This window comes from Mangifera indica, chromosome 1 (genome assembly GCF_011075055.1).
Source record: "Mangifera indica cultivar Alphonso chromosome 1, CATAS_Mindica_2.1, whole genome shotgun sequence".
NCBI classification, from domain to species: domain Eukaryota; kingdom Viridiplantae; phylum Streptophyta; class Magnoliopsida; order Sapindales; family Anacardiaceae; genus Mangifera; species Mangifera indica.
In genome coordinates this window covers 8,677,531-8,691,285 of record NC_058137.1, presented here as the reverse complement: position 1 = coordinate 8,691,285, position 13,755 = coordinate 8,677,531, and the positions used below count along the sequence as shown (strand labels likewise).

General features: G+C 30.8%; 1 non-coding gene across 1 annotated transcript; it reads left to right on the top strand.

Annotated features, from left to right (window-relative positions):
• Positions 1 to 12,409: 12,409 nt before the first annotated feature.
• Positions 12,410 to 12,493, top strand: TRNAM-CAU. The gene is given in 2 exon segments: positions 12,410 to 12,447; positions 12,458 to 12,493. It is a non-coding gene; the product is annotated as a tRNA-Met (tRNA).
• Positions 12,494 to 13,755: the final 1,262 nt, after the last annotated feature.

Sequence of the window (13,755 nt, the reverse complement as noted above, 5' to 3'; positions counted from 1 at the left end):
GAGATTGTTAAAAATGAAGTGATTTTGGAGTACTACCATTGAACTATTTTAGAGTGATTTTAGTATTAGAAGGTTATATCTAATAGTTGTTTGACAATTGTTGTATAGTTTTCAATAATATAGGGAATATATAGTAAATATCTAGATCATTTACATATCAAAGTTGTTTAAGTGGAAGGTTTATTGATTTTGCTTTCATTGTAGATGAGCAAAATTTTTATTTTTAGAAGGATGTCCACTGCTAACAACAAAAAGTCTAGAATATGTGATTCTTCCTTAGACAAAACTTAAAAATCTTAGCGTAACAACTTTAAAATTTGAGTAAAATCTGCTTATAACAACTTTTTAATTTTGATTATAGAAAGAGATTATCATAATAGGAAATTTATAATTTTTCTTCTTATTTTTTATATTTGTGAATCGTATGAAAACTTTAAGATAATTGTGATTAGATATAATCAATGTCAATGATCATGTTTTGAAAATCAAATTTTTATTATGAAATATTCTTATAATGATGAGGATATTTATCATTGATATTATATTTAGTGGTGGGTAATTATTGTTATAACAATAGAGATATTTATCATTGATATTATGTTTAATAATCGATAAATATTGTTATGAAAACAAGGATATTTATTGTTGATATTAAGTTTAGTGACCAATAAATATTGTTATAACAACAAGAATATTTATCATTAGTATTATGTTTAGTGACGGCTAAATATTATTATAATGATGGGGATATTCATCGTTGAAATTACTATTTTTAACAATGAGATTTATATCTTTTGTTATTTATATTAGCGATAGGACTTTCTTCTCGTCTTTAATACTTTTAGCAACGAAGGCTATAACAACGGATGACGATAAGATTTTTCCTGTCATTAAAACTCTTTAATGATGAGAAATAGACTTTTAGCGACTAATTTTCCTCTCATTATAGCCCTTTTTTTGTAGTGAAATGCCAATTTATTAATGTGATTTCTCATTACCAATCGACATACACAATTTAAAGTATTTGTAACACCCACAAGTAAATCCAAGGATAATTCAGTCTTTTCTTTGCATTTAATTATGATTAATGATGAGATTTTTAGTTATGACAGTCATACACCATGAGGGTGATACTCGTGCATGCTTTGGAATGGCAAAAAGGTCATTTCATATTGAGTAAGTGAAAATGGCTAAGTATAGAAGGACACATGCTTATGCATGCAAAAGCACTTGATCTTGTGTTATTGTGAAATTTGAAATGCGTATAAAATTCATTTCACAGTGATTTTGGAAATTTCCTTAATTGAGAAAAGCCACACATGCCCATGTATAATAAGCACATGCCCATGTGCCATGTCTAATAAGTAAAAATTAAAAAGGTACAAAAGCTAATATGTATTATTTTGGTACAAAATTCTAGAAACAACCATTAGGCACATAGAGAAAAAAGAGAGATAAGAGCCTTGAATGTCAGAGGGGAGACTTTGGTTATCGGAATCACCATAATCATGTGAAATTAAACTTGTCATCAAAAGCACAGTAAGTACAATGCCTCTTTAAAATTTTCAGTTAATTGTTTATGTTTTATGGTTTGTATCCATGAGCTTAAGACTATATGAATGGCTTATAATGATTGTGATGATAGTAGTAATGGTGTTGTGCTTAAAGAATGTTGGAACTCGTAAGACTATGTGAAATAATATTGTTTGATGATTAATATAATGACCTATGTTGATAATTACCACGATTTGAGAATTCAAAGGGATGATGTCATTATTGATACATAAATATATGGATATTAGGGTGTTAGAGGCTAATGTGTATGCGTTGAACAATTGGATTACTGAAAGTTTGTTAGAATTCATAGAAATCAGTAAGGGATGAAATACAGATCACGATACAAGGTCGTGTGTGATAACCCACCAGCCCATGTATCTTTTGTATGAAAAAGAAATTAAGCACAACAATGTGTTTGTCCGAAGGAGAAGCCTACATGGCCCTATGGTATAAGACACATGCCCTTGTATGGCTTCCTCAAAAGTAGATGCTTGTGTTAACATTAGAGAACAAGTCGTGTATAAGAGATTAAACAAAGGGATGCATGATTTCAACACATCTGTGTGTGCAAGACGCAAGAAACACGAGATGCAAAGGTAGGATACACTCATGTAGGTATCAAGGAATAAGGAAACAACTATGTTACCCTTTAGGGTATGTGTAAGGAAGGGAAGAGAAAAGAAAGAGAATAAAGAGACTTCAAAAAATCTAGTTAAGATAACTAGTCATAGTAAAGGTGTCTAACTGAGTGGTAAACAATACAAACCCTGATCAAATCAAATCTAAGTCAAAAATATGAAAAGTTAGAAAAGTAGTGTATGCCTAAATAACCACTAACTGTATGCATAAGTGGTGAGATATGTGAAAGCAATATTTTATATGAGTGATAAATATTCATGTGATGCATCATGCACTCGACGTCTTAGCCGCATAGTTCAATTCAAGAATGCATAATAAGGGAGTGGTTGTAGACTTACTTTCTCACATGGTCAGCGAGATGCATCACATACATGTCCATGATAAAAGCCATCTGAGGGTGTTTCTCAGTAATTGGTCTTGTAGCTATATGTTTATGGTAAGAGATGGACTATGACTAGTTCTCTGTGTGACCAGAGTATCATAACTAGTTAGCTTGACAGTCTAGTCGGCATGTGCATGAGACACAATAGTTAGAAGAAGTGTGAGGTGTTAATTGTTTCATGAGGTATCAGAAATGTCAAGGTTAGCATAAACCTTAATAGTCTTTGTGAATGACCTATGTTTAAGGCACAAAGGTGTCAAGTCATGACCACATAGATCTTTAGCTATGCAACACCAGTTCAGTCTTGTGTTTTATGTTAGGTGCCAAAAGGTCATCTATTTACTGAATATTTTTCATTGGCACTTTCTTTTTTTGTGGTTTTATAGGTAGAGGTGAGTAACGATACATATGGAGAGCCAACAGTCTAGCTTAGTTCATTACATGAGTGAAGGGGAAAGAATGTCATCTAGTTATTATTTTATGAGTCATTATTATTTCTTTGACTATCCTTGTTTTATGCACTTATTGGTGGGGATGTTTATTTCAAACACATGTTTTGGATATTTGAGATTTTGAGATATTATTATAAGGCCAAACAACTATTTCCCACCCAAGGTTTAGCGTTTTCTCAAATGTCCCTCCTTTAACTATGGAAACACCAAACACCCACCCATGGCCGGTTAGATTTAACCAAACCTTAACGGTGATAAGGGTAAAATCGTCATTTTCGCTATAATATTAAAAATAAACTAAAATAGAAATACTTTTGCCCCCCTAAACTTTAAAAACTAACATTTTTCCCCAGCCTAAGTTTTAAAAAACCACAATTTCACCCTAGGGTTTAGTTTTGAAATCTCCGGCGACCTCTCCGGCGACCTCTCCGTCTCCGTTGCCGATGGCCTCTCCCTCCCGAAGCAACCTCTCCTTCCGGCGATCTCTTTCCTCCCATTTGGAGGTTCGATCGGCACCCGAAGAGCCGTGGGAGATGAAGAACTTCGTCGGGAAGACGAAGTTCTTCGTCTTCCCAGAGGTCTTCTTCTGGGAAGACGACCGTCTTCCCAGACGAAGACGACGGCTTCGTCTTCGTCTGGGAAGACGAAGAACTTCGTCTTCCTAACGAAGTTCTTCGTCTCCCACAGCGTCTCTGGGAGCCGATCGGACCTCCAAATGGGAGGAAAGATATCGTCGGAAGGAGAGGTTGCTTCGGGAGGGAGAGGCCATCAGCAACGGAGCCGGAGAGGTCGTCGGAGATTTCAAAACCAAACCCTAGGGTGAAACTGCGGTTTTTTAAAACTTAGGCTGGGAAAAAAATGTTAGTTTTTAAAGTTTAGGGGGGCAAAAAGAGATAAAATATTTAGGCGTTAGGGTTTGGTTAAATCTAACCGGCCATGGGTGGGTGTTTGGTGTTTCCATAGTTAAAGGGGGGACATTTGAGAAAACGCTAAACCTTGGGTGGGAAATAATCGTTTGGCCTTATTATAATTATATTATGAACTTTGTTTATAGATTTACTATGACTACATATAAAATTAAAGAATTTTATTTACACCTTTTTTGCACACATATGATTAGTTGAAGTTTTTTATCACATGCTCATATTTCATTATTTCATTAAGAGGTTAAGACGTGTACATCTCTTTTGGGATATATTATGTGTAGGGGCATGTCTATGGAGAAAGGTGTCAATAGTCTTACTTAATATAGGTTAAGGTAGCAACAATTAGAATCTGAATAGATTTTATTATCTACTATTATTTAATAGGAATACAGGTACTAAACAAAAAACAAAGAGAACAAAACACAATGTTTTCAATGTGATTCTAGAGGATGGTCAGAATACCAACGTCCATGTTATAGCTATTAGTTGACATATCTTTTGTACAAAGAATATGACTTTAAGTATATGTATGGTGTTTCTTCTTATCTCATAATTATCTCCCCTCCCCCTCCCCGAAACTCAAATAGCCTTTCGTGTTTAAATGACTACTAAAGAGAAATTACATTCAAATTAGGATAATCAGAGATTCATAATCCAAATAAGATTCATATGGTTTGTTCATATTTTAGTTGAACAATAAAATATTTATAATACTAGTACATCTCAATTAGGAAGGTGAAGACAACTTTTCATTGTTATTACATATGTGAGATAGGAAAATATCTATAAAAGATTATGAATAGATTCCTCATTGAGTTGATTTCTTCTTGTTGCCTTGAGCTAGAATGTTTACTCGTCTGTTATTGAATATCAGATAGGAAAGAGACAAAGTGATGATTTGTCTTTGGTTAGTGTCTGGTCGTTAGTCTTAATGACTTTGACCTGTGAAGAGGTGTGTCTTGGATAGAAATTTTGCATTTTGGAGAATACCATATCATAACTCCAAAACTTATTGGAAAAGGTGCATGTTTGCTCCATGTTGAAGTTATATCCATTAAGGACACAATATAAAACATTCATTTCCCTAACATTAATTCAATATCTCTTTTGTCTATTTCTTCTCTAGTTTTTTGGCATTTTCCTGCAATTTACTTTGTCATTGGAACAAAATGCTCATCTTGTACAAGATTCCAAAGTTTGTAATCACTTTACAAGAAAATTGACATATGATTTTTTCAATTTACATATTAGTGTCATCAAAGAGTGAAGGTCTCTTAGGAGCAAACCCCTTAAGATTGTTATATGATAAATAAAAAATTCAAATACACTAATTTGTTCAAAACATTATTTAGGTCATGGCCAATTTGGAGTAAACTTGAAAAATGTAAGAATCAAGCTAATGCATAATCATGCACCTTTGATGCACACTCATGCATAATTGTATTTACAATTATTCAAGAAAAGGTACAAGATCATACATGTTGTTTGTTTGTGCTTCTGGAGTTTTAGGCATCTATCAAACATAAAATGCATGACCATGCATCTTGGATGCATACTCGTGCACTTTCTATATGAAAGCATTCATGAGCAAGCCCTCTCATGCACAAATAACTCGCTCATGCTTAATTGAGGTGAACATAGGATTTGATCAACACTTGATGCATGATCATGCACAGGACATATGCATGCTCATGCATGCCTTTATGAAGAGGTCACAAGTATGATGTATCGTTAATAGGCATTTTGTGCATCTCATCCAAGTCCAAGCCAATTAAATTCTATAATCGAATGCATGCTTGTACAAGAGGTATGCACACCCATACAAGAGCTTAATTTCAAACATACATACTTTCACGCATGCAAGGCACACCTTTATCTAGAATTTCCATAAAATTCTTCATATAAAACAAATAGTATTGTACATGTAATATGCATGACTGTACATGCCATTGGTACAAATGAAAAGTCAACCATTGGGGATGTTAACTAATGTGGACTAGGTTTGGAAGGTAAATTTTATTGTCAAGAATGACCAAGCACCTGAAATGACCAACTTTATTTTCAAAAGTCAATGGCTACTCAATGCATCCAATGACTATTTCAATATTTTCAACCTATAAAGCCTATAAAAACAAGTTATTTTAAGTTAGAAAAGGTTAGAAAATATATAGATTTAAGTTATATCCTTTACTCTCTTGATAAGCCTTATTTAGACTCTTTCTAAACTTATATTGTTTATTCTTGAGAGAAATTTTTTAATCATAACTTCTTGTAATCAACCTTTGTAAAGCCTTTTTACTTGCAAATTCTTATTTTCAATCTTTATAGTCAAAATCCTGTATAACTATTATTGTTAAGTGAAATATCATATAACTATAATTGTTAGGTGTAATCCTAGATCATCTAGTGTAAAGAGTGTTCATTTCTAATAGAAGTTCAAGTTAGTTGTTTGAAGAACTGAGCATAAGAGACTTAGGTCGAAAAACATTCTCTTTTCCTATCTTTCATATTTTTGTGCTTATAATTATTGTTGGTTTCTTTTATAACTTGTGCTTTAAATTTTTAAATCATATTCACCCCCTTTAAAATTATTTTAGCCATTAAGGTGTTTTCAAATTTTCTTAAGTTCATGAACATTACTTTTAACAATAGTTAATGAAAAATATAGTAACCAAACTGATATTAATTGAAGAATTGAATGGCTTAAGAGGGGTTGACTTGGACTTTTAAAATTCTTAAAACTGATTTCAAAGTTTAACACAATTTATGCTACTTAGAGAAATTTTACTTTTTCAAATGCAATTTATAAGAATGGAAAATATTATAATGAATGATGACATATATTGGTTTGACATAACCTCACTTATGTCCATTATTGTGACATAACTAAGGAAATTCTATATTGGCAAAACACTAGAGAGATGTTGGACATGTGTGTGCATCTTACTTCACTTGAAAATACTAAGATATAAGTGGTTAAATAGTCTGTGAGCTTTTTAAACTATTAAAACTTTTTTTGAATTGCAAAACTCAACAAAAAAATGATGATAGATTATATGGATAATATCTTAACAGTGGATTGGGTTATTGAATCAAAAATGTTACAAATAATTTAAGAGCTACTCTGAGTGTTCTCTTAAATAATGGTGGAGCAAGACTCAATGAGGATGATGAGTCTTATAAGAAAGGGTGAATGTGACACCATTAGGTAAATTTCATATTAACAAAGCACAAGAAGATGTCAGACATGTGTGTGCATCCTACATCACTTAGGGATGCTAAGATATGACTAGTTAAATAATTTGTAAGCTCATTAAACTGTCAAAATGCGTTTTGGGTTGCAAAATCAAAAAACAAAACAATGATGGACTATGTGAACAATATTACGACATGAGCCAAACTATTTGACCAAAGATGTTACAAGTCCTTCAAGCTTTCTCCGTTAAAGTATTCTACTAATTTGTAGTTATCAAACTCCCTTCACTTTACAAATAGCTTCACAAATGCTATTGAACCTTTATAATCACTTAACCTTACTTTCTCTTACTATAAATTTCTAAGATTAATAAGAGCGAATCTCACTCTATTACAAACTGAAATTTGATAAAAAAATCAATAATCAACTCTCTCAAATAGTTTATATGAAACTGTGTAGTACATGAAAGATTTGTTATAAGAATGTGCACGTGTTTTTGCAAGCAAAGATTTATTGTTTAATTCTTTCTTCTTGTTCTTTTGTATTTCTTGTTATGTTGTAGTAGTTTCTTTTCAATCTATTATTATATGTTGTTTTTGGCTCCATACGTGTGTTTTTATAGTAAAATTAGAATTTGAAAATCAAGTAGCCAATTTAAAAGTACAATTGTTTAGTCTAAAAAAGGTAGTTGCTCTCTATTATAATGCATTGATGAACAAACATTACTTGATCTAGAACAAGTGTTCCCTCCTCGGTTAAAAAGAGTTGAACGTTTTAGAATTAGTAACAAATAATGCAATGATGACATTCTTGCCTAGACTGACCTTAGGAATTCAGTTGGGTGCTCCATATTCCATGAACAGGCATTCCAACCTTTATAGAACATTTTCATCCTATACTTGGCAGAACAATAAACGACCTCAGGAACGAGTTGTTCCATGTGTAACAACTTGTATAAAGAGTGAAATGAGATTTCTTGATTTCATGAATAGGCAATCCATCCTGATTGCTTTTTTTGTCTAAATTTGGTAGAATCATGAACAAGCATAGGAATGAGGTTGTTCCATATGTAACAACTTTTCTGGAGACTGGAGTGAGCATTCCTTATATAATGAACATGTGTTCCAAGTATATTTAATATATATCCCAACATTTTCACCTTTTGGTCATGTCTTTATGTCATACTTTGAACGTTTTGTTAATTCGATAAATTCATTTCATTAGTTTTAACACATCAAAATACATAATGGTCCAACAATATTATCTAAATTTGTTGGAAAAAAATGTATTTGATCTATGAATGAAAAGTATTTCACATTTCATGCATTCAAAATTGACACAACTTTCGAAATATCAAAGAAAAAACATTTTTTCCTATTATTTATCATTTAATTCAACCAAAGATAACATTTTATTAATAAAATGACTAAAATACCCTTAGCATAAGAAAATGAGTTTTTGAAACTAAATTTAATTTGACATTAGTGCATGTTAAAAGCATTTAATTGATAAATGGACAACATATGGATATTGACTAAACTACCTTCATATACAAAAAACTTGGGCTAGCCATGTTACTTAATTTTTAAAATTGAAGATTTTCATGCATTTACTAGGAGTCAAACTTGGACCTATTGCTCGGAAGGCAATAATCATAACCTTTGGACTACAAACACTTTTGATTTTAATTTATTAGTCATTATTATCAGAACTATTTTTTTTTTTTTTTGTCTATGTAATTTATATAATATGTCATTTGCTTGTAAAGTTAAAGGTTTGAGATTTTTCTAGATTGATAGTTTTAAATAATAGATTGAAGATTTTGATTTCTCCGATGATGACGATGAAAAGGATCAATTGGTGGCTATCATGATAGGTTTTGGGTTTGTTAACAGTAACAAAGAAATTATGTACAAACAAATTGATCACATTTGCTCTTATTCTTTTTCCTAAAAAAGTGCAAGTTTTAGACAAAAAAACAAAACAAAACAAAATCTTTTATTTTTTATGTCTAAATCAGAACTCAACTTCTACTCCTCTCCCACAAATTCTATCTCACCAAGTGAACTTTCTACTTGGTTTTTTACCATAAAAACTTGAATTCTCCCACCTTCTAAGTCAAAACATAGTATAAGAAAAACAAAGAATTATCTGTTTTGTTTGTGTTTCTTACTTGATTTTTAATGGTTATGTATGTAGATGGGTAAATCCAGATTTTTTTTCAAGTTTACTTGGATTTTAGATTCACAAATTTTAGAAACCATTGTGAGGTTTGAACTTCGCCGGTTGGAGGTTCATTTTCAAAAATATTTATTCTAATGAGAAGAGGCAAGATATTTGATTGAACTACATTGTTGGTTTGTGAAATTCTCCTTTAGTTTATTATAGTGTCATAAATTAATAGACTAAATTACTTGGTTGGAAGTTGCTTCTTTTACTAGTGACTTGAAAAAACAAGTCTCAAAGTTGATGGAGAACCCTATTTGAGATACAAAATCAAAGTCTTATTATTGAATGTGATATAAACGTTTTTTTGCAAAAAAATATGTGTTCATCACCCTGACTAACTGCACTTTTTCATTTTTAGTCCTCTTGGGATTGGACTTGCTATTGTCTTACTTACAATTCAATCCCTCATTCCTATCCAACTGATGTCAACAACCACAACATGGCTCTTGGATGTTTGCAACTTATCGAAAACATCAATTCCATTATTAGCAAGATTTTTTCAATACTAACAACCTTAATATCATTTCTAAGGATATCTTATTGGAGAATTGCATTTCATTTGGCTGGCATAATTAATGTTATAGATGACATTTTGATTCACCTTTTCACCACGCGTCTTGGAAGGCAAAACTAGAGATAAAAATCAGTTATTAGAGAAGTCTTTGGTTTTAGAAATGAAAGACTTAAAAAAAAGAAGCAAAAATAGTTATGGAAATCCCATCTTTTCAAATAATTGTAGCATAAAGTGTGTCAGGATCATTCCTTTGGTCAGTTTTATCATTTGAAACAATGTGGTTAGAACTCATTGGTTTGTCCCATAAGTTAATTACATTTCTTGTGACTTTGTTTATGGTTTCTTGCTCTTTTAGGGCCTATTTAAAGGAAAACTCGGGGACATTCTTACTTAAAAATCCCCAAATTTTGGGATAATAGTACTTTCTTAGATTAGTTCAGGCTCATCTCTTCTTATATTAACAATTTTGCTTTTGCCATTACTTGATGATCCATCTAGAACATTTATTCATGGCCTGGTATTTTTTATCATGAGATTGTTCCTATAATGTAATTGCGATGAACAAGTATGTATCTTCTATCCATTTTGTTAATACTCATTTAATTGCATAGTTCCAACACTAGTTTGAGTGCATATAGTCTAATCTTTGCAGAAATAGTTCTTAAGAGAATGCGAATGAGCATCTAGTCGTTGGATCAATCTTCTGTCATTTTTTGCTCCTTTTATTGTTGGAATTTTAGCTTAACATGTTTATGGCTACAAACCAACTCCAAAAGTGTTGGGCTTTTAGGTCTCTACCTACATGGAGAAACTCAAGTTTATTTAATAAAAAAAACGAATCCACTATATTCATAAATTAAAGCAAAATAAAGTTCAACATATGTATATAAATAACACACAAAAGTCAAAGAAAGAAGAGAGAAGAGGAAAAAAAAGTTATCTCGATTTTTCAATGAGTGTTCATGGTAGAAGACTAATTGTTCTTTATGCTAAATTGTGGTGATCATGTTTTGTTTTTCAAGTAAGTTGTTATTTGTGTTAGAATGTGGTTGGTTGTATTGTGTAGTTTTATTTAGATAACTTTTAGAAAAATGTCTTTTTCTCTTTTATATATCGTTTGATTGCTTTCAAATTTTGATAGTATTTTAACCATGTTTGGTGCTATATTTTGAACAGTAGAGATTTGTTTTTTATTCATGTAATGTGAGATATAATCTTACGAGTTTGTTATGATATTTTTTATTTTTTTGCAATTGTATTATAACTATGCTTTATTGTTTTGGAGAGTTTTGTACTCATTCATATGCTAAAAATAGTGTAATATTATATTAGATATAGTGGATTGGTTTATTTTGGTGATGTTCTTATGGTTTTACTCTTCACATTGAAAAGATTTCTATGTTCAATTATAGTTTTTTTTTTCTATTATATTATGGTGTTTTTTTTATTATTTACTGTGATAGAGTCATTTTTTGGTTTATTGGGATTGTTTGTTATCATAGAGTTCAATCAAGTAGGGGAGAGTTTGATTTAGGTCTTTTTAGTTTGATTGTTTTCTTCCTAACAATAAGGAACTTCATACTCAATAAAGAGTGAAAGTGACAGGTAGAATGTTGCATCACTTGTCGAGGCACTTTACATAGTAGTTGGTATTCCAATAACAATTTGTTGTTTCATTTACTTCTTTCTTTTATGCACATACCTTGGAGACCATGAGTGCATGAGGACGCATGCCTTAATAAAATTAGAATTGCAGCAAGTGGAAATAGATTGTTCTCCTTCAATGGAGAAACACTCTCAACTTAATGTTTCAATGTCGAAAATGACGAATGAGAAGAAAGAAAACAAAACGGTCATAAAGAATGGAGGGGAGGAGACTAATGATATTGATGATAGTGTTGAGAAGTACTTGGTTTCCTAGAAATGAATACCAACATTTTGGTAAAAACATCGATAGTACGATTATTTTTGTATAATGTATATAGATTGTTTTACAAGCTCATTTCATTTTTATGATCAAGGAATATTTGCCTATGATGTTCAACTATTTATTAATTCAAAAATTGTCTGATATATTCACTTATTTGTTCTTAGTGAAACAATTTGTACAGAAGAATGAAGACTTGAGATGATATAAACGTCGTCTTTAGTGGGGTTGTCTTATATGCATCCGGCCAATCAAAATTTAGATACAATAATGTTATATAAAAGATAATATATAAAACAAAATTTAAAAATAAACAACTTTTTTTGTTTACAGGCATTTGTATATAGTGGAGTGGATAAAAGGAAATTTATTATAGTTCTTTTACAAAAAGTTTGTCCAATCCCTCAAGAGATCTTGAAAGTATAAAAGGCAACCACCATTTTTATAAGTTTATAACTATTCATCTCAAATATTATTTGCCCTTAAAGAAAATAAAGCATTAAAATTATATGGTATTTTTCTAAATTGCAGGAACGTTAATTTAGTGCATTTGCTTTTTATAATTTTATTTGGTCCCAAACGAAAGCGGGGTGGTGGCGCAGTTGGCTAGCGCGTAGGTCTCATAGCTTAGAGTAATCCTGAGGTCGAGAGTTCGAGTCTCTCTCACCCCACAGCTTTTTATTTTTCCAGAAGTGCTTTTACCAAAAGCACTTTTGTCTTTTCACTTAAGAAAGTTGTAATATGTGTTCATTCAACCTGATGAGAGGCAATGCTTTTCTGCAAAATATTAATAAACATATTTTGACAACATATAATTAATGGCTAATATAAAAATCTACTTCAATATTCATAATCACTAAGTATTAATTTGAACTAGTAATTAATTGTATTAAAATTATTATCGGGCTATGAATAATTTTGTGTTGTTCAATATATTTATGCAAAAGTATGAACATATGATTAGTCTTCTTATGTATTACTTTGTCACAGAACATACTTATTTGAAACATGCTTCAATAATATTTATATATATTACTCAATGTTAAGCAGTAACATTGTTATAAATATTGGTGGTAACATTGGTACAAATATCTACGTATTCACAAGTACGATTAGGATACAATTTATTGACTCAATATCATTATTGAATCAATTATAAAAAATAATAAAATTATGTATACCTATTTTGAGTCCATAAATATATACACACTTATATATGTTATCACATGATTTGATGATTTTGAATTAATGATAAATTAATACTCAATCATGTGATGACACATATAAATATATATACAATTTTATACCCAAAATAAATACACATAATATTACTTTATAAAAAATGAATCCAAATACATCTTTATTTCTCATCATAAGTAGTTATTTTCATACGTGCCAATTGTGTGTAAATAAAGAGTTAGGGTAATAAATAGGCTAAGAGACTTGTTCTCACTCAAGGGTAAGTCCATTATCAAAATGATATCGCTAACTTTCAAAAAGTTTAAATACCCATTCTGTCATTCAATTTCTATTAAAAATTTTTATTAGTTATTAGAGCAAAATAATTATTTAACTAATAATATTTAAAAAATAAAATTTTTTTAAATCTTAATTTTAAAAACTAATAATTTCTCTTTAATAAGCCAAACCAGAATTTATCGTTAAACTATGACGTTGCATACCAAATTCAATCATTCCTTCAGTAGCACAAACAAAACACAAGCAAACGTTAAAGAATTTGATCTCATCTCACTTCTTCTCTCTATTGTATGGTTTTCAAAACCAGACTAGACTAGTCAGATTATGAACCTATTAATCAAACGGATACTGTAGAGAGAAAAAACCATTTTGGACGTATTTTTGAATTAAACTGTAGCTAGACTGATGGTTTGTCATCGGTTCGTGATTTAAAGCGGTTCAAGGCTAGTCTAGT